The sequence below is a fragment of the Columba livia genome, chromosome 5 (genome assembly GCF_036013475.1).
Source record: "Columba livia isolate bColLiv1 breed racing homer chromosome 5, bColLiv1.pat.W.v2, whole genome shotgun sequence".
NCBI classification, from domain to species: domain Eukaryota; kingdom Metazoa; phylum Chordata; class Aves; order Columbiformes; family Columbidae; genus Columba; species Columba livia.
Window position 1 is genome coordinate 16,022,681 of NC_088606.1, and position 20,165 is coordinate 16,042,845.

At 44.1% G+C, this 20,165-nt stretch overlaps 1 protein-coding gene and 1 non-coding gene across 5 annotated transcripts in view; both read left to right on the forward strand.

The window, feature by feature from the left end:
• Positions 1-493: 493 nt before the first annotated feature.
• On the forward strand, positions 494-766 carry LOC135579716 (small Cajal body-specific RNA 13). Its single transcript, XR_010473315.1, has one exon. It is a non-coding gene; the product is annotated as a small Cajal body-specific RNA 13 (non-coding RNA).
• A 2,092-nt stretch (positions 767-2,858) lies between these two features.
• Positions 2,859-20,165, forward strand: part of SYNE3 (spectrin repeat containing nuclear envelope family member 3) — a 77,552-nt gene continuing 60,245 nt past the window's right edge. Inside the window, exon 1 of one of the 4 annotated variants that reach the window (XM_065063564.1) lies at positions 2,859-2,883. The gene's annotated coding sequence lies outside the window, so the exon portion shown is untranslated. Of the gene's footprint in view, positions 2,884-13,939; positions 14,112-14,365; positions 14,522-14,648; positions 19,982-20,165 lie in introns of those variants that run through there. The other 3 variants (XM_065063565.1, XM_065063567.1, XM_065063566.1) reach the window with 3 other exon arrangements.

A 20,165-nucleotide genomic window follows, 5' to 3' on the forward strand; every position in this document is an offset into this window, starting at 1 on the left:
TTACTTCTATTGCTTTTTATTTAAATTTAATTAGAACAAATTACAAAAGGAATTGTGGCAAACTTGCAGTTTCTCATGACATATCAATAGCTATGAAGATTTTTTTAAAGTGTTTGAAAATATATGTATGTATGAAGAAATAGTTTGTTATGAATCTAAAGGCAAAGTTAATGTATTGTTGATGAACACTGCATTTTGTGTGTCAGTGTGTTTTGTTTTCAGCAGGACTTCAGAAGACAGGCATGGTCATGCTAATCAAGACACAGAAAGGTTACTGCTTTCTGTGGTTTATACGTTGTGGTTAACATGGTACAAGGTTGTGCAATATGGAAAAAAAAAAAGGAAACAATTCCTGAACTTTATTCTAGCTATTTCTCCAATGAGGTGGTTAATAAAAAATAAAAAGTGAAATAAGAACATCAAGCTGATGTCTAATAAACCCGTGCCAGGTTGTGCTCCTTCTGAACTCATGTAGCCACAGTTCAGGGTCCATGCTCTGTAGTCCAAGAGGTGCCCTTGGTTGTCAGTACTCTGGGCATACCAGGCTTGCAGAGAGAGCACCTGCGTGAGGAAGCCGAGGCATGCCTGGCCGAGTCGCAGCAGCAACGTGCGCAATATTCCTCTGACAGCCACAATTCTGTTGCCACGGAGATAATGACTTATCCCATGTCATTATTGATCCATCAACAGTAAGAGCAACTTTGCAGTCTGATATTGTTTAGCAAATAGAGTAACATCTGCTGAACACTAAAAAACTGCTATAAATGTTAAAAAGCTGACCTGTGGTCTGTGTACTGGGATAAAGAAAACTACCTGGATTTATAGTTACTGTAGTTTTGTGAGATTGACCTGTGAGATAATATTAAGCTTAACAAAATTTTTGTAATAAAATATTGAGTATTGTCAAATGCTTTTGGATTATGAAATATGCAGTACCCTAATAGATAAACAGTTTCCCCTGCTGATAAGACTTAGAACAATTAGGCCATGTACACTCTAGAAATAGAGAGGTAATTATTTGTTACCTGGTCCAGTCTTCCATCAGTCTAAGTGAAACTTCTTGTATTTTTCAGATAATGATTTAAATCACCTGTTCAGAAGAAATGTTAATGGGACTCCCATAAGATTCCTGGCATTTTGCTGATGTTCCTGTTAGAAGACTTATTTTCACGTCATTTTGAAAATAGTAATGGAAGTGCTGATATTCAAACGGCTGGGCTTAAACCCTCACAGTTAGACACAAATTAGGTTACTTCCAGGCATTCTGCTGCTGAACAGAGTTACTAGTTATGAATTGGTGTTGAGGTTCCTAGATGGTGCATCTAAGTAGACATATAATACTGTCAGCAAAAAGGTTTTTGTTTGTTTTTAAAAAGAAAAAGGAGAGGTCTAAATTAACTGGTGAGAAAGATGAGAAAAAAAGTCTCATTTTAGCTTATCAGAACAGGACACCTCTTCCTGTCCAAGTCAGATATCTGTGTCTCTTTCTGACTAGTGATAGTGCCTGGAAGTGAAGTCTCTTATTGTGCCTTAACAATTGTGCTCTACTTGGGCAGTTTTATTGTCTCTTTAAGCATTTTAGTGGGATGGTGTGAGCTCCAGCTGTTCTGCATGCCAGGTAAATAATTTCAGCACACCATCCACATCTGGCAGCACCAACATATCCTCAGTTTTGAGAGCATTAAGAATGCTTGAAGTGCACCTACAGTTCTGGACTGCACAGTTAAAATTTGTGTGGGATGCCTGAATTGTGAATGCTGAAGAAACATCTGTGAAAAGCTCCTGTGTATTTTGAAGATGTGCTACTTTGAAAAAGCCGTGAAACAAGCTTTGTTTTGAAGTGTAGAAGCGCTATGGGGGTTTTACCGGGATAGGAACTCTGGTCCCATGGGAAACCAAGAGTTTTGGATCTAACCCAGAGACCTATTAGCCAACTTGTTTCTGAACCAGATGGGTAACAAAGCAGTACGAGAGATTTCTCCAAGTAAAAGTTAGAGAGTTTTGCACCCATCAGTGAATTTATAAAGGAGATGGAATTGATGTGGAGAATCTTAATGATGAGATTTTTTTGTAAATCTTATCTATTATAAGATTATCTGTATTTATAAACTTGGAACTACAATATTTCAATAAAGATTTTATTTATTTCATCATGCAGCCTTTAGTGTTTCATTTTTTTTTCTATGAAAGTGTGTGCACATTTTAACACGTTTAAGTTCTCATAACATTCCTTGGAAAAGGAACTATAGTCTAGCTAATGCTGTGACCCTACATCACGTGAATTGCTGTTGCTTAATCTTTGCTTGACAAATCTCTATTAATATAATTCTAGGGATCCTGGAAGCTTTTTGTTAAAACGTTATTGCCAGTGTTATCAATGTGGTGGTGGTGTTGTTGTTGTTTTTTATTTGGAGATAGTATAAATGGGCTCTCGTTACTGTAAAAATGTTAAGGGTAATTCTCAGTTATACACCACGTGCTCGTGCAAGTGCAGAAGTGATATGTTAGAGCGGGGTGAAGAAAAGCTTGAGTAACCTGACTAAAATTAATCATTGCAGTCCGTGATATTTCTTTTAAAAATATGTTCCTAGTCCCACTATTATATAAAGTGTTGTGCAGAATAAAATAACCTGCATCTCACTTGCTTACATTTTTTTGTATAGATTGAAGCTTTCAGGTTTTTATGCCAATTGGAGTAAATTTTCCCACGGGAGTTGTGCAACGGTTTATGCTCTGCTACAGAGAACTGGAATTTGGATGAGGCAGATGTGAAGTGCGATGCCTCTCAGAAGACAGCTGTGGTGTGGAATTTGACGGCTTGAAGCTGCTGAGAACTGACCTTCGACAGGAATGTGCATGGAAATCTGCCCGTCTTCAGCTATGGTATGAGGTTCTGCAAACTCTTGTTTGTATATGTACAAACTAAATTGTGCTAAAAGTTAGTTGTTTTTTTTCCCCACTGTGTGATATTGTTCTTGTATTTCTGAATTTTTGTGGGCGGGCTAGAGGCTGGTTTTGTACTGAAAGCAAGGAGAGGGTATACAAAGGTGTGGGAAGCTGCGACTCAGGAACTGTATGCCTCATCTGACGCAGATAGCTATGCTGGTTGTTCCTGGAGGGGGATGGGACAGTATCTCCATTCCAAGCCCATGCCAGTCCTTGTCTCCATTCAGAGTGGGGGGATTCTCACACCAGATGTGCAACCTAATGAGGGACACTGCAGTATGGAGGGGAGAAGAATTGGAGCGACTAGGAACATGGGTAAAGCTGTAGCAACTAGGTCTGGTGATAGAGCAGAAACTGTGAGGGTAGTGCTGGGTAAAATGAAGAACAGAGGAGTTCTGGGTAACTTATGTAGGGTCACTCCCTGCATAAGTTACCAGAGTTGCATTCTGATCCAAGATGGTTTGTGGAAGGATCAATGTGAACTTGTTTTTGTTGATGTTTTGTTTATGACCTCAAGTTGCACCAGGGAAGGATCAGATTGGATGTTAGGAAAAAATTTCTTCACAGAAAGGGTTGTGAGGCATTGGAACAGGCTGCCCACGGAAGTGGTTGAGTCACCAACCCTGGAGGTGTTTAAAAGGCATATAGAAGAGGGGTTTAGGGACATGGTTTAGTGCTAGAGTTGGGTTATGGTTGGACTCGATCCTGAGGGTCTCTTCCAACCAAAATGATTCTATGATTGTCTTCGAAGGAAATAAGCATATTAAAGGAATATTCTTTAAGTTACAAAGTCAACTACTCAAGAAATGTTAGATTTAGGCTGGAAAACTTTTAAAAACATGTATGGGAGGTCAAACCAAGATTTTCATGGTGGCATATCTTTTTCCATAGCAAGCCTGCATATTTAATGCTAGGCATTGGTTTTCTTGTTGTGCCCTGGGGTTCAAAGAAAGGAAGGTTGCTTGCAGAAGGACAATATCAAAGCCTTTAGTACACCCTCCTTAGATGGATGATATTTCAGTCTCTGCTGTGGAGGGAAACCTGGAAAACTGTTTAAAGCCCAGTCCTCATCAGTGCTCGCTGGTGGTGTTTGAGTGTTCATGCTGTTATAGTTTGGAGGCTGACTTGGAAAAGTCAGTTGGAATTAGAATCAATAAAGCAGAGAGCACGTGAAGGTGGAAAATACAAAGTACTGCTGAAACGATTGTGAAAAGTGTCTTAAACTGTATTTCTGAAATCTATGGTTTATTTGAACTTGTGGTGTTTTAAATCCCTGTCTGCTAACCACAGATATTGATGTTGCAGGTAAATCGTGAGCTCCTGTATGTTAAGCTCTCTGAAAAAGTGTCCATGAATGTGGTAGGAATATTTTGAATCACGTGGTTTTCAGAGCAGTTTATCTAATGTGAAGAAAATTATTAATAGACCCAAAGTACTAACAAAATCTTCAGATGTGAGAGGAGGATTGTGTGTTGGCATACTTGGCATTTGTAATATATGAACCAAAAGCTCCAGAACAGGCTCAAAAGTATCTCTTGTGGGAGATAAAAACACAAATTCTTAGAGGGGTGGCCAGAAACTTGAGTTTTTAGTTCTCTACATTTTGTTTATTTAAACAAACAACAACAAAAGCACAGCCACTTGTAAACCTAGAAATATCGATATAAAGAAGAAGGAAGTTTGAGGGGGAGTTATATATTTGGAAGAGTTTTTTCTTTCCTTTTTTGAAGTATAAAAACCTGTATTTCATGAAAATTTGACTGTTTCAAGAACAGGTGAACTATTTGAGAGAGCACTGCCAAATGCTTCAAATGCTGTGATTGTCTTGATTTTGACTGTTCACAATCAGTGCTTTTAATGCTCGTCGCCACATGACACATGCAGGTTGCTTTGGTGGTGGTTACTAACCATGTACTTTCAGAGGGCAAGCAGTTCTTTCACAGAATAAGCTGCTGCTCCACAAATACAACAGTATGCACCTTTCCTGAATCTGCATTAAAACAATTGCATGGCAGATCTCTCTAATTTTAATGCTGCTCACCTTTAATATAATTCATTGCAATTCAGTGATTGAGGTTGCAATGCTGCTGTGCTCTGAGCTCTTCCTCTGAGCTTCCTCGTAGTCCTCCTCACTTGCTGATGTCCACGGCAGCTGCGATTGCTCAGCAGCCTCCATGGGCTGTACTGTACTTGTACTGTGGTGTGTGCCATCTAATTGTAGCACTCGGGCTTGCACAAAGGCCTGTTTTATAACCGGTTGATTTCATTTAAAAAAAAAAAAAAGAAAGAAAAAGGCATTTGGCTTTCTGAGCAGAAGCCTGGGAAAAAGCTCTGAGCTTTAGAACAATCACTTTTCTTGTGCCAGTGGGGTGCAGATCACTCTGAATCGTCCTTCAGCTCCCTTCCCCATCAGCAGCCCTTTTGGTCTTTGTCCAGAGATTTGTTCAGATACTAGATCTCAGTTGCTGCCAGTCCTGGGAGGCAGGAGGAGACAAAGGTACGTCCTGGCAGCTGCTCTGTGTCACTGTACTTCAGTTTGAGATGCTTGATCAGAGGAAATTGATCTGGGCTCTGCTGTAGTTTCATGCTGGACTGCTGTGGTGAAAGAGTTACAGTTCATGTGCCATGAAAGGAGGAAAATAAAACTAAAGACTTCTCCTAGGACTGTAGTCTTTTAAACAGTGGCATACAAGATTTGTTTTGCATAGCATGTGTTTCTCATCCCTTAAAAGGCCAGATGCAAACAAAAATTGCTTTACAAAGCTGACCTATCTAGAAGCAGGGAGGCTAGTACAGATGGTAGTGTAGTTCCAGAAGACCGAGTCTCAGGGAAATCAGAATAGCAAAACTGCATTTGTGGTGTGAAAGGAAGCCAGGAGAGCCACATGTAGTCACATGCCATTAATTTTAATAGTAGAAAGTTTATGTATTGTTATATTTCAACAGTTGTCTTTGCTATCTATCCAGAGGACTCCAGAGAATATCTTTTTTAAGCCAGCTTCTGGCTTCTTCTGTAACTTAAAAAAAAATTGTAAAAGTATGTGGAGAAGAGTAAGGAAAAACCCGATCTACTGGAGTTGGACACAGGAGATGTGTCTTCAGATCCCGATTTTCAGTGGGCCTTTGCCTCCCCTGGCTTGTTTCCTGCTGATCTCAGTGGGGACACTGCTGTGAGTTACCACAGTTAGCACTGCAAACTCCTAAATGTATAACCTTCCATTTTGCTGCTGCTCCCTCCACACTTTCAAAATGTAGAAGTCAACATAACCCTTTCCTCATCCACTTTCTGGCACATGCAAAACAGATAATATCTTTCATTTCAAAATGCTGGGAGACATTTGGACTTGTCTTTATTCCTACACCAGTTTACCATGGATGCCAAGTCTATGGTCTTTAATTCACTTCAATATTAATTAATCAAATTCTCACAGTTGAATAACATGAAGATGTACAGGTAAGAAATGGTTTCTGGTTTTAATCTGTCAGCTGTAATGAATTTGAGCTTTAGACTGTCTTTCCATCATTGGTAGGCTTGCATGGGATTCACAAGTGGTGTGTGCTCTCCAGCGTCGCTCCAAACCACACAAGCCTCAGCAGTCCCACTGTCTCCTCTCATCTGGAGAGGAGACATGTCATATGTCATATGAGGAAGCTTCTTTATTTCTGTTCACAAGTGGAGAAAGAATTATCTCCCCTCCGTCACCTCTTTTCTCACTTCCCTTCAGTTTGCAGCCTTTTTGTATTTCCTTGTTAACTTATCTTCCTAACTTAAATAGACCAATGAGGACTGTAAAGACACTTGGGAAAACAGCTATGCAGAATAGTGCACTTTAAAATATACTAAGAAGCAAGTAGTAGAAAGTGGGGGAGATTTCTCAAAGAAATGAAGTAAATGTTATTTTTTTCTAGTTAGTTTCTAACTTGTCTGTATTTTGCATTTCCCGCCCAGCTGCTAACCTTGCTGATGCCTAAATATTACAGACAATTTGCATTAAAAACCCTTCAAGTCATCCCAGGGAATGAGGGGCACAGAGAGCAAATGGTGTGGGACTTCATAGCCTGTGAGTGAAAATGCTCCCTGGGGCAAGGAGAGTCATGGCCTGGGGTTCTGCTCCTGCCTCATCTGTGCCTCTGACTTGGTCTGTGTTCAGCTGTTCTCTAGTTCACACTTTTGCTTGAAGAGTATTTTTTTAAAACAAAATAATTATATTGATACTCACAGACTTATTTTTTCTCTATACAGAAGCAGTGTAATAAAAGCATCCTTTTAATAAAGGAAATACAAAGACTTTACTACTGCCGATGCATCACAGTATCACAGTATGTTTGGGATTGGAAGGGACCTCAAAAGATCACCTAGTCCAATCCCCCTGCTGGAGCAGGAACGCCTGGGTGAGGTCGCACAGGAACATGTCCAGGCGGGTTTTGAATGTCTCCAGAGAAGGAGACTCCACAACCTCCCTGGGCAGCCTGTTCCAGTGTCTGGCACCCTCACTGAGAAGAAGTTTTTTCTCAAATTTAAGTGGAACCTCTTGTGTTCCAGCTTGATCCCATTACCCCTTGTCCTATCATTGTTTGCCACCGAGAAGAGCCTGGCTCCATCCTCATGGCACTCACCCTTTATATATTTATAAACATTAATGAGATCACCCCTCAGTCTCCTCTTGTCCAAACTAAAGAGCCCCAGCTCCCTCAGCCTTTCTTCATAAGGGAGGTGCTCCACTCCCTTAATTATCTTCGTTGCCCTACGCTGGACCCTCTCCAGCAGTTCCCTGTCCTTCTGGAACTGAGGGGCCCAGAACTGGACACAATATTCCAGATGTGCTGTTGTCCACCAGGACCCCCAGGTCCCTTTCCTCTACACTGCTCCCTAATATGTAATTTCCCAACCTATACTGGAACCTGGGGTTGTTCCTGCCCAGATGCAGGACTCTACACTTTCTCTTGTTAAATTTCATTAGGTTATTCCCTGCCCAGCTCTCCAGCCTGTCCAGGTCTCTGGATGGCAGCACAGCCTTCTGGTGTGTCAGCCACCCCTCCCAGCTTAGTGTCATCAGCAAACTTGCTGATAGTACACTCTATTCCCTCGTCTAAATCGTTAATGAATATATTGAACAATATTGGCCCCAGCACTGACCCCTGAGGCACTCCACTAGATACTGGCCTCCAACTAGATTCCGCACCATTCACTACCACTCTCTGGCTTCTCTCCTTAAGCCAGTTTGCAACCCACCTCACTAGTCTATTGTCTAGACCACACCTCCTCAACTTAGCATCAGGAAAACTGCACCAATGTAGTTAAGTGTACAGCACTCTTTCCTATTGTTTTTCTGTTATCTTAAGTGATATTGTCTCCAAAGTTTGAGTGTGCTCCCTTTATCAGTTTTTAACACCCTGAAGTGTATTGTTTGGGGCACTGAGTGTTTCTTCTTATATTTAGGGAGAAAAGAAGAGCTTTCTGAGTGCTTTCAGACTGTTAAAGATGTGTAGGCACCAGAGTGAAAACAACCAGAGCAGATCCTGTGAGAACCTACTAAGAAAATAGGCAGAAGAAAAAATGATGCTCAGGAGAGTTGCTGCTTTGCTCTTGAGATAAAAATTGTTGGATATCAATATGGAAGTTGAATGTTACGAACAAATGTTTTGATAGTGCTGGAGGATTCCAGTATCATCAGTGACAACTGTTCCTTTAGAGCATATGTTCCAAATTACATGGTGTGATTCAAGCAAGTGGTGTTTGCATGACAAATCCTGATGTCTAGTGTGTGTGGTGCAAAACAGTCTGTTTTGCTCATAAATAAATGGAACAGTGTCTCAGCTGGTTTATTCTGGCTTAACTCTCCTTGAATTCAGCAGACTTGTGTCAGTTTTTGTCTGCTAACCTTGGTCCCACATTCTTTCCGCTCTTAGGCTCTCAGATCTCTGCAGAGATCTGAGGCTTCTTTGGCAGTATCTTGTACCTCATGAAAAACATCAAACAAAGTTTCTCTGTTCCTATTTGCATATGTTTAATACAGTTCTGGGAGTGATATTTGGAGTAGTAAGTCCAGGTTTAAATATCTTATGCGCTGAAAGCTGCTCCTCTCAGAAGGATATACGTGTGCAAAGGGCTTGGTTTATAACAGTTAATTTAATGGTTGTTATTAACGCTTTCTGTATTTAGCATTTTGCACACTCCATTTGACTGCAGTCTTCTGTGATAGTTGATAACTTCCAGTCAGAGATGAAATCCCAAATTTAAAAGTTAATGCATAAGGGGTACTAAGCATCACACTTCTGTTTACATGGAAGCATACTGGCACCAAAAAAAAATCCATTCATTTGGAATCTGTCTTGTAGAATCTGTGCTTAAATGTCAGGTGTCCTTGGAGAGTTAAAATATCCATGTCTGTATGAGGTGGAACTCAAGTGGATAGTAAATGCTTAATTATGGGAGAACACTTGGTCCAGAGGTGTCAGAACTGATGCTGTAGCAGAGGGTCCCACTTCCCTGCAGAGGCAGTCAGTCTGCACCTGGGATGTGGAGCCTAATTAGACAAACAGTAAATTACAAAATATGCAGCAGGGAGAATGTGAAATACCAAGTTAAGTCTGGATGATCTCTGCATGAATACAGGGCAGGAAGTTCACCTGGTTTGCTGACGGGATCTTTACCCTAGTGCTCCTGAAGATACGCTGTGTGGTCATTATCATGTAGAGTTGATGGCTCTTCATTCCTCACGTACTGAGGAGAGAGTCCTCCTGTAGCAGATCCTACCACCATCCACAGAAACTTTCTGTCAAGCCCATATGATTGGAAGTTGGCCGATGTTACCCAAGTCCACAAAAAGGGCTGCAGAGCTGACCCTGGCAACTACAGGCTTGTCAGCCTGACCTCGGTGCCTGGCAGGGTTATGGAGCAGATCATCCTGAATGGAATCACACAGCACCTTCAGGATGGACAAGGGATCAGGCCCAGCCAGCATGGGTTTAGGAGGGGCAGGTCCTGTCTGACCAACCTGATCTCCTTTTATGATCAGGTGACTCACCTGGTGGATGAGGGGAAAGCTGTGGATGTGGTCTATCTGGACTTCAGCAAGGCCTTTGACACTGTCTCCCATAATATACTCTTGCAAAAGCTGGTAGCCCATGGCTTGGACAGTGTACTCTACGCTGGGTTAAGAACTGGCTGGAGGGCCGGGCCCAGAGAGTGCTGGTGAATGGGGCTGCATCCAGCTGGCGGCCAGTCACTAGTGGTGTTCCCCAGGGGTCAGTGTTGGGTCCAGTCCTGTTTAACATCTTTATTGATGATTTAGATGAGGGGATTGAGACCATCATCAGAAAATTTGCTGATGACACCAAGTTGGGAGGGAGTGTCGACCTGCTGGAAGGCAGGAGGGCTCTGCAGAGGGATCTGGATAGACTGGAAAAATGGGCTGATTCCAATGGGATGAAGTTCAACAAGGCCAAGTGCTGGGTGCTGCACTTTGGTCACAACAACCCCCTGCAGCGTTACAGGCTGGGCGCAGAGTGGCTGGAGAGCAGTCAGACGGAAAGGGACCTGGGGGTGCTAACTGACAGGAAGCTCAACGTGAGCCAACAGTGTGCCCAGGTGGCCAAGAAGGCCAATGGTATCCTGTCCTGTATCAAAAACAACGTGGTCAGCAGGACAAGAGAAGTGATCCTTCCCCTGTACTCTGCATTGGTGAGGCCACACCTGGAGTATTGTGTTCAGTTCTGGGCCCCTCAGTTCAGGAAAGACATTGAAGTGCTGGAGCGGGTCCAGAGAAGAGCAACACGACTGGTGAAGGGACTTGAACACAAGAGCTATTGGGAGAGGCTGAGGGAGCTGGGGTTGTTTAGTCAAGAGAAGAGGAGGCTTAGAGGTGACCTCATCACTCTCTAGAACTACCTGAAGGGAAGTTATAGCCAGGTGGGGATTGGTCTCTTCTCCCAGGCAGTTAGCAATAGGACAAGGGGGCATGGGCTTAAACTCTGCCAGGGGAAATTTAGGCTGGATATTAGAAAGAAATTCTTTACAGAGAGAGTGGTCAGGCATTGGAATGGCTGCCCAGGGAGGTAGTGGACTCACCGTCCCTGGAGGTTTTTAAACTGAGATTGGACATGGCACTTAGTGCCATGATCTAGTAAACGGACTAGAGCTGGACCAAGGGTTGGACTCGATGATCTCCGAGGTCTTTTCCAACCCAGTTGATTCTGTGATTCTGTGAAGCAATATGCAACTTCTAGTAGATATAAAACAACACCACCACAAAGGACAAGCCCCAGTGTTGAAACCTGTCATGCCAAAGATGTATGTCACTGGTATGCTGCACATAAACGTCACTCTGTCAACAAATGCTGTTCCTCCCACCCCAAGACTGCCATGTGACTCATTATTTGAATAACAATTTTACATTGCTGTACCCAAGCAAACATAAAGGGAAACATCGTAATATCTTGTGCTATACTTGTCATTGGTTGCGAGCATGAGTAAGTGGGTGTGTTACACTAGTAAGAGAGAGCAGCTGCCCTGCAGCATTGTAAGTGCTTCTCTGTTGCCCTGAGGATGTCGTGCAGGTCCTCCTGTTTGCTACTCGGCTCTTCACAGGAAGTGTCTGAAAATACAGTATATTCACTGACAAGTACTTGTGGTTTGGTTTAGAGGCTGAGCTGACTGCTTCTAAAAATATACTCCTTTCTTCCAGGGGAAGAGAGCTGGAGCTGCTGCTTTTCAGCAGCTCATCCACCCCTCCACACTGCTTACAGCCACTCTAACCTCTCCGTTGTTGTTTACATGTGGTGTGTGGGCAGCTTTATATTGTTCAGGTAAAGCACTGAATGCTCATTTGCTAGAAGTCTGCTGTTTGCCTGTTTGGTTTTTCTAACTCAGCATGTACAAAGCTGTTTGAGGTAGTAAAACCAGAGCCATGAAACCCTCCATGCAGGGAAATGCAGAAAGGAACTTCATGCAAACAATTTTTAGACACAGTGATGCACTGTACAACACCAGCACGCTTTCTGAATAAAAGAGGTTGTTTTTATTTTGGGTTTAAAAGATCTAGGTATACAAAGTAATTTCCTAGAGGGTCGTTTCATAAGGAGTTAATTGCTGGGTGATGTTTGCTCACATACTCACTGTCACAAATGAGGCAGTTTTCCCAATGCAAATTCACAGATAAGATTTTATGTTCTTTATCATTTACCTAGCCTGGACACGTTCCTTTAGAGTTCAACCCCTTTGGGTTGTATCCAGTTCCTCACACTATTCCAGAGGTCACCAAGAGCTAATCAGCTATTAATTACTATGGTGCAAGAGCAGTTCCATAGGCATAGATTCAATTTTACACACTGGTAATATTAAATTTTACCACAAGTAAACAGTCTGTCAAAACCACGCTAGTGAATAAATTAGATTTTTCCAAGTTAGATGATAGGCTTGTCCACAAACAGAGCGAGATCATTGCATTCAGTTTTCCTTTCAATGACAACTTAAAAGGTCATAGTCACCCCAAATTGTGCCACTACAGGACCCACCATGGGCATTTGGAGCTTCAAGGTTAGACCCAGTTATGAAAGTACACTCCTCACCATTAAGTTCCGACAAAATTACCATTTACCTTTTCTACTGCTGGTGAGGGATGATGATTCCTGATGGTTTGGGAGCAATTTAAACACAGAGCTATTCCAAATAAGGCCGTGTTGGCACATGGGTGGCAGATCACCCTGAATGACCTGGCTGTGGGCAGAAGTGAGGCCTGAAAAGGCTCCCCTGGCCGATACAGACAGGTAAGACCATCACAGTGGGCCAGCCTACCCCAACCGGCACTAGAGGGTAGAGAGCTGTGGTCCCCAGCCTCTCTCAGACTCCCGGAGCTCGTTCTTTCATCAGTTTTGAAGTACATATATCGAGGCACTCGGCTGCAGTGCGGTTATGCACAGTCAGAAACTTTTCCCGCAAACGGCCCGTTTTTCTGCTCGTTAGGCAGATGAACCACACAAGCTCCCAGCAGCAGAGGGCAGCAATATAACCTCTACGGAAGAGTACATGTTTGTGTCTATGAAATACAGACTACTTCATGTGCTCATTCAGTTTGTTCACATTATACTATTGTTCAAATATGAACAAGCTATTCATTCTTTCTTCCCTCCCTGTGGCTCAACATGCTGGCTTTCATGTTATTATAACTTTTGATGCTGCAGATAGAGCATGAGGTGTTGATGACTGGCTTCTCTCACTGGGCCACAGAACCAACACTGTGGCTGTCAACACAACACCACTGCTGCCCCTTTTGCTTCTGATTTTTCCAGAATAACCTGAGTATTCACGGCAGACTTTTTGCTTGGACAGGTTACAAAGGAAAGAATCCCCTGAAATAGATTACAGTAGAAACAGGTTTTGTTTCCTAAGTTCTTGCTTTATTTTTTTTACTCCCTCCTCAAATATATGTTACCATACTCCATGCATCCAAGTGAGTTGCTGTACATACTATAACTGCGATGGGCTGGGGTTGTTTCACTCACGTACAACTGCTGAAATGTAGGTTGCCTTCTCACTAGCTGGGCTTTCAGAAGGAACGCCAAGAAACGTGCCCACAGGTTGCCATGGGTCGCTGGGGCTACCACCACTTGTAAAGATGGTCTGTAGTTTGTTCCACGGTGTTTGTCCCCCTGGTGTTTGTTGACCCTCACAGCTCCAAGTCCCCCAAAACGCGGTATTGCGAGAAACTCAGCTTTTTCTCTTCCAGTGCATTTTACTCTGCTAAAAATAGCAGAGTGCCGCGGCTCACCTGCTGCCCGTGGCCACGGCCGCCCGCCTGCCCCCGCGCAGGGACAGGATGCAGCGCGCCGGGCCCCCGGCCCGGGATCGCCGGGCAGGGCCGGTACCTGCCGGGCCGCCCGTCCCCGCTGGGGCTCCTGTGCCGGCGGCTCCCGCGGGGCGGGACAGCGGCGCCGGCCGCGGCCCGACTTACATAACACCGCCCGCCGGGCCGGGCCGCAGCGGCGGGGGCGGGTCCTCCGCGCCGCTCCGTGCAGCTCCCGCAGCGGCGGGGCCGGTGCCGGGTGGCCCCGCCGAGGGTGGGTGAGCGCCCGAGCGAGTGAGCGGCGGTAGCGCGGAGGAGAAAGCGGCACCGCGGCCCCTCTGGGCTGCCCGTGCGGGAACAGCGGCGGCGGGTGCCGCGGCGGTGAGTGGGGCGCCGGCCCGCAGGAAGGAGCCTGCGGCGCTGCCGGGGACGCTGCTCGGGGCTTCTTGCTGGTGCTCGGGGAGCTGCGGACGGGGGGTGATGGAAGAATAACAGTGAGGCGGCGGCGCCCTGGGGCTGCGGCGTCCCGTCCCGCCGGGGAGGGAAGGCTCAGCTCGGCTCGGCTCACTGACAGCCCGCCCGGCGCCCAGACCCGCCTCCTGTTGCTCGGCGCTGCCCCCCGGCCGTTTGGTCTCCGCGACCGGCGCGGGGCGAAACGCCGCCAAGACAGCGGCCGCTCGGCCCCGCCTGGCAGCCGCCGCGCCTCGGCTCGTCCCCAGAACTGGCCCCGGTGTGTCCCCCGAGCCTCGGCTCGTCCCCCGAGCTGGTACCAGGGCGTCCCCGCCGCGCAGGTTGGTGGTGCCGCCGCACGGTATAACGGTTGCGACGGGTGCGGCCGAAGCCGCGGAGCAGGAGCGGAGGCAGAGGGCTTGTCCTTGCCGGGAGGGCTCCCCGGGCACTACAAGCGCTCCCGCTGTACTACTGATATGAATAATAACGTAGCTGCAGTAATTGCAACGTACCTCGCTAAATAATGTAAGCTAAACGGGTAAAACTTATTATTTCTTTTTGAAAAATCGCATCTGTGAATGAGTGCCAGACTGGTGGAAACGTTCAACTGCATTCTGCAACTTTTCCTTCCAAGGTGTCGGGCTCTTGCCAGAGCCGGTTGCTCAGCGTTACTGTCAAATTTCTACATCTCTCGGTCCCCACTGCCAGGACTCTGCTGCAGTTTGCAAGCTCCTTGTTTCTGTTCGCCTTACCCAGCTTTTCTCCCCTTCAAATCTCTTAAATATATCCTAGCTCGGCTCTGAGTCGCCTTAGGCAGGTCTGACCTTGTCTCCCTTTTTCTTCCTAAACAGTTAGAAAGGTTTCCCAATTTTTATATTATAAGAGCTACTACCCCCCGTTTTTAGATTCTGTATGACTTCTGTAAGTAAACACCGCCCACCCCAATGTGTAGTAAGGCTTCGGTTTCTCATGTGCTTGTTTCTGCCAGCTCTTTATTCCCGAATCCTTACTGGTTTGACCTACATGAATTTAGTTCATTGTCCAGTTAAACTGTCTTACTACAAATAACTCAAATAGGTTAACTTAATGAAATCTGCAGGAATTATGGATGTATGTGATGATTAATTGTAAAAATTATGGTTGCAAGACACTGCTTTCTGTTGCAAGTTCATCAGACCAGGTTGCCTGCCTTCTCCTTTGCCTCAAAGCTAAGCCCGGCTATCTTAAACCATGAATGAAAAATAGTATCACAGTGCTACTCTTACCAGCTCCTTGCTGATACTTCTGGATGTTACTTTTAAGCCCTTGGCACGCTGCATGCATGCCATTTGAAAATCTTTGCACGCAGTGGTTGTTTTCTGGGGAAAGAACTTAAAAAATGCTACAAAACTTTAAAAGATGATTGGTTGCCTTCAAGTGTTTTACTTGTTTTTCTAGAAGTGTCTCGAATCTGTGGGTTGTTGAAATGCACATCAGCTTGGCATGGTCTCCCTGGTTGCTTAGTGTGTGACAGTTGGATATCAAGGAAATGTAACTCGCTGCAATCGGTCCCGTGGCGACTTCTGTTTCAACGAGAAACAAACATATTTTAATGAGTCACAGGACATTGTTCACTACAAACTGGCTGTCAGGAAGTGGAGTCTGACAAAGCTGAGGGACTTTTCCCCCTACACCCAGTGCTGTTTTCACGTTCTTCATGAATCATCAGATCCAGAGTCCTCTCGAATTCCCAGTGAAGGCAGAATTAGCCACCATTCAGGGTGTGGTACTGCGGTGTTTGCTTCTCTTCTTGTATTCCTTCTTCTCATAGTTCCAGTTGCTTCCTTCAGCCGTGTATTTCGCTGCCCCTCCTTTCTCTCCCATCCTGGTCAAGACTTCTACTTTTTACTAGTGTGAACCATTTTTCTGTGCCACTCCAGTTATCTGTGGCTCCTAAGTCATCATGAAAACCTCTGTGTACACTTGTGGATGCTCAGCCTCACCCACATGATTTGAAGAGCAATGCCACTGCCCAAGGGGGTGCTCCAAACCTAGCACCTGCATCACAGCTTCAGAAAGATAACTAGCCTTCATCTCTTAGCATAGCTTCTGTTGGAAACCAGGTTTATGCTGCCCTTTAAAATGTGTGTGCACATGCATCTTGGTATTTGTCCTTTACATAATATTTTATTTCCATTTTCCAGTTTCAACCAAGTATGGCATAAGAAGAACAGCTCCAAGGTAATTAAGTTCTTGCAGATTCCCAACAGGGAAAAGCAAGTCTAAAGTTAGACACTTGACAATTTTATCCTGTTTTTAGCTTAGGGACTGAGTGATACCTTCATATGTGACTGCCTCCATTTGGCAGCAAGATATTCAGTGTAAATGAAAAAGGAAAAAAGGAGAAGGATTTTCTAGGTGAATGCCCCTGGACTGGCATCTCCCTAAAAACTTCAAAGAAGATAAATAACTCTGATTTAATACATCACATTTTGAACATGGAAAGAGAAAATCTTAGTACAATTCAGTGTAAACATTTAGCCAACCAAGGAACACAGTTCTGTAGGAGATCTGGTTTCCTGAGTTGTGCTGGTCACAAAACTGTTTGTTTTTACTTTGCTGCATCTTCAGGGCACAGCTCCTGTCTTTGTTGTGCCAGGCACACACTGGCGCTAGTACATCAAGTACAGAAGGGCTGTGATCGCAGCTGATGTCTTTAGATCTAGATCTTTTGACAAAATTGGCCAACAGTTTCAAGACTTACTCAACCTCATCATATAAGCATAATTCCCTTGAAACCAAGCAAAAGGGATGATCACTCATCCTGATTCAGAATTATGCATTCCTTGATGTGGCTGGTAGGCCAGATCCCAAATCATTTGTAGCAGTCACAAGATCCTGGATTTTTGTTTTGTTTTGTCTTTTAGCTGCTAGCCCCTGTCATCTCTAGATGGGTTTGGTGGCACAGCGATGACTTGTCCTGGCACACTTGTTGCGGGGTAGTTACCATGTATACCTGTGCACTTATGTCCTTAGAAAGGGTCCCTTTATAACTGTGTTGTACAAGTACGCTTAATGGTTGTGGGCTAAGCATGAATCCTGGAAATTCAGGCATATGAAAGGAAAAAAACACATGGTAACAGGAAAATTTCTTGAGCTCCAGGAGTGTTAACAGAGAGCGTAACTGGCAAGGGAATTTTTTTACAGTTATATGAAGACAAAGGTATTCAGGCACCTGAAACCAACAGGAATGCGTATCAGGTTCCTAAATACCTCTTTGAGCCTGGCTAAAAAATCTTCCTGCTGTATTTGGAGCGTAGGCAGTGGTACACCTTTTATTTTGCAAGGAAAATATTTTTAAAGGTAATGCCTACTGATGGTCAGAAATGTCTCAGCTTTCTCAGGCTTCATTTGACAGCAATTCTGTGAAGTCTAAAAATGCAAAGCAAGTATTCAGGGTCTTTTTTGGTCATGTGGATCTGCTCTGCAAACAACTGAATGGTAAGATTTGTGCTTTTAATTTTGATGAAATAAAAGTACACTGAAATGACATGAGAAGAATCAAGAAGTATTTAAAGTTCAGTGCTTAAAACTCATCCGGATACTGATGAGTTATAGACCCCAAACTACACATCCTTGAATTTTGGTAAAGTTTTGGTCTGAATTATAATTTAGTTGCCTGTAGCTGGTATTGGCATATGCATTTAGGACGGTAGAAATTTTTTATAACAATACTTCCATGACCAGCTGTAGTATTGTCCTCATCAAATTAAATACACTTTTGTTCTTTCATTTCAAAATTTACTTTTCTTGTTTGTTCTCTAGTGTTTGACTGCTTAGGGCATAACAGTCAAAGTTTTAAAGAAACAGAGTCTTTTAAAATGAAAGTGGAGATCCTTATAGAAGGATCTCTGTTTACACAGTCTTCTCCAGGGCTGGAGCTTCAGGTCGGTCCTTGGCTTCCATGAGAATTGATGACCCTGCAACACCCTGTCTGGCGGCTGGATGAAACCAGGGACATGCTGTCTGTTGGATGTTGCTGTTGGATTCACTGCTTCATAGACGCAAAGAAGCGTGACCTGTTGCTCGCCATGCTGTGTCCCTGTCTTGCTAGTAAATGGAATCACAAGATGGTACTGCCCACATTACAAAAAAAAAATAACTCATGCAGTTGTGAGCCCTGGGGTATTTAACTTCAGCCATCTGAACTGGCCCCACCCCAATGTTGAGATGAAGCTGGTAGATCTGACAGGGAAGGGCGTTCTCATTGATACCACATGTCAGGTTAATAAGCAATCTTTGATGTCTCTCTCTCTCTGTCTGTCTGTGCACACAGCTTAATTGCATTCCAAGGAAAAATGCATTGATTTTTAAAGATCATGTGGACTCATTTGTTTCCCTTTGGCAGAACTGACTTTTCGTGTCAGGCATGTTTTGTATGTCACGCTTCAACAGAAGACATGGCCTTGATATCAAGTCCTTCACATTGAGGGACTTCAAGGGAATTTCTGCTTTGAGGATTAACTGGCAATCTCAGCCTTGGGATATCACTGAACAGATGCAAGAAATAACTGCCTAGAAGAAACTGAAGGAGATAGAAGGAAACAAGGAGAACCATGAGATTATAATTTGTTTGGAATGCAGATATCAAGCTGTGACTTGCTTGTTTTGTTCTTGATCGGCGTTTGTTTAGTGGTATTAGAAGGTGAAATAAGTGGTGTTACAGCTGTGCTATGCAGAAAGCCTTTTCAGAAATGTGTCAGTAATACTTGGGAGCGCAAGAGGAATGAGAGGCCCGTGTGGGTTAGCTTCTGCTGGGGGACTTACTGTTACACTTAGTAGATGCAGTGCATGTCATCGGGAAATGCTAGAGACATTTTGCTAAGGCTACATGCTGTTCCCCTTGCACTTGATTGTCATGATAATAATAATAGACTAGAATAGAATATTTCAGTTGGAAGGGACCTACAATGATCATCTAATCCAACTGCCTGAGCACTGCAGGGCTAACCAAAAGCTAAATCATGTTATTAAGGGTATCGTCGAATGCCTCTTAAACACTGACAGGCTTGGGGCATCAATGACCTCTCTAGGAAGCTTGATTCAGTGTTTGATGACCAACCTTCTGGTAAAGAAAAGCTTCCTAACATCTAGTATAAACCTCCCCTGGTGCAGTTTTGAGCCATTCCCATGTGTCCTATCGCCAGGTACCAGGGAGAAGAGCTCAGCACCTCCCTCTCCATGTCCCCTCCTCAGGAAGCTGCAGAGGGCAATGAGGTTGCCCCTCAACCTCCTTTTCTCCAAGCTAGACAAGCCTGAAGTCCTCAGCCACTCTTCACAGGACATTTCTTCCAGCCCAGTCACTAGCTTTGTTGCCGTTGTCTAGATTGCCCTTGTTCTAGGTTGGGTACCTTTCCATCCTTCTTAAATTCTGAGGCCCAGAACTGCACACAGTATTCAATGTGAGGATGCACCAACACTAAATACAGTGGGATTAAAAAAGAAAAAAAAAGCTGAAAACAGTGGGATAATTAAAAAAAAAACCCAACCAAACAAACCAAAACAGAAAACATTTGCTTTAGTAGAAGCAGTCGGATCCACAAAACCTTTTGGGTTCCTTTGAGGCAGGTGGATATTACTGTATCTGTGGGATAGCTCGTCAAAGTGAGGCACGTGATTCTGTGTTGTTTGCCCAGGTGATGCAGGAATTCGTTGGCAGAGTCAGGAACGGCAATAGAAGTCTGACTGGCAGCCCAATTTGCAGGCTTCCTCTCCTTGGCACATTCCTCCCACTGCTGGAGAGTAACAGCACATATGTACTTGTAAGTATTGTTTTGATTCAGGCTGGCATATGCAACCAGAGTTCTCATGAATTCTGAAACTGCATCGTTTCTGCTGAGTAAACAGCACTCCCAAACGACATACAATTTGAGAGTGTATTGTTGAGCACATGGTCATCCTTCTTTTCATGTGTTGGACTGATTCAGAAGAGCTGTGTTTTCTGCC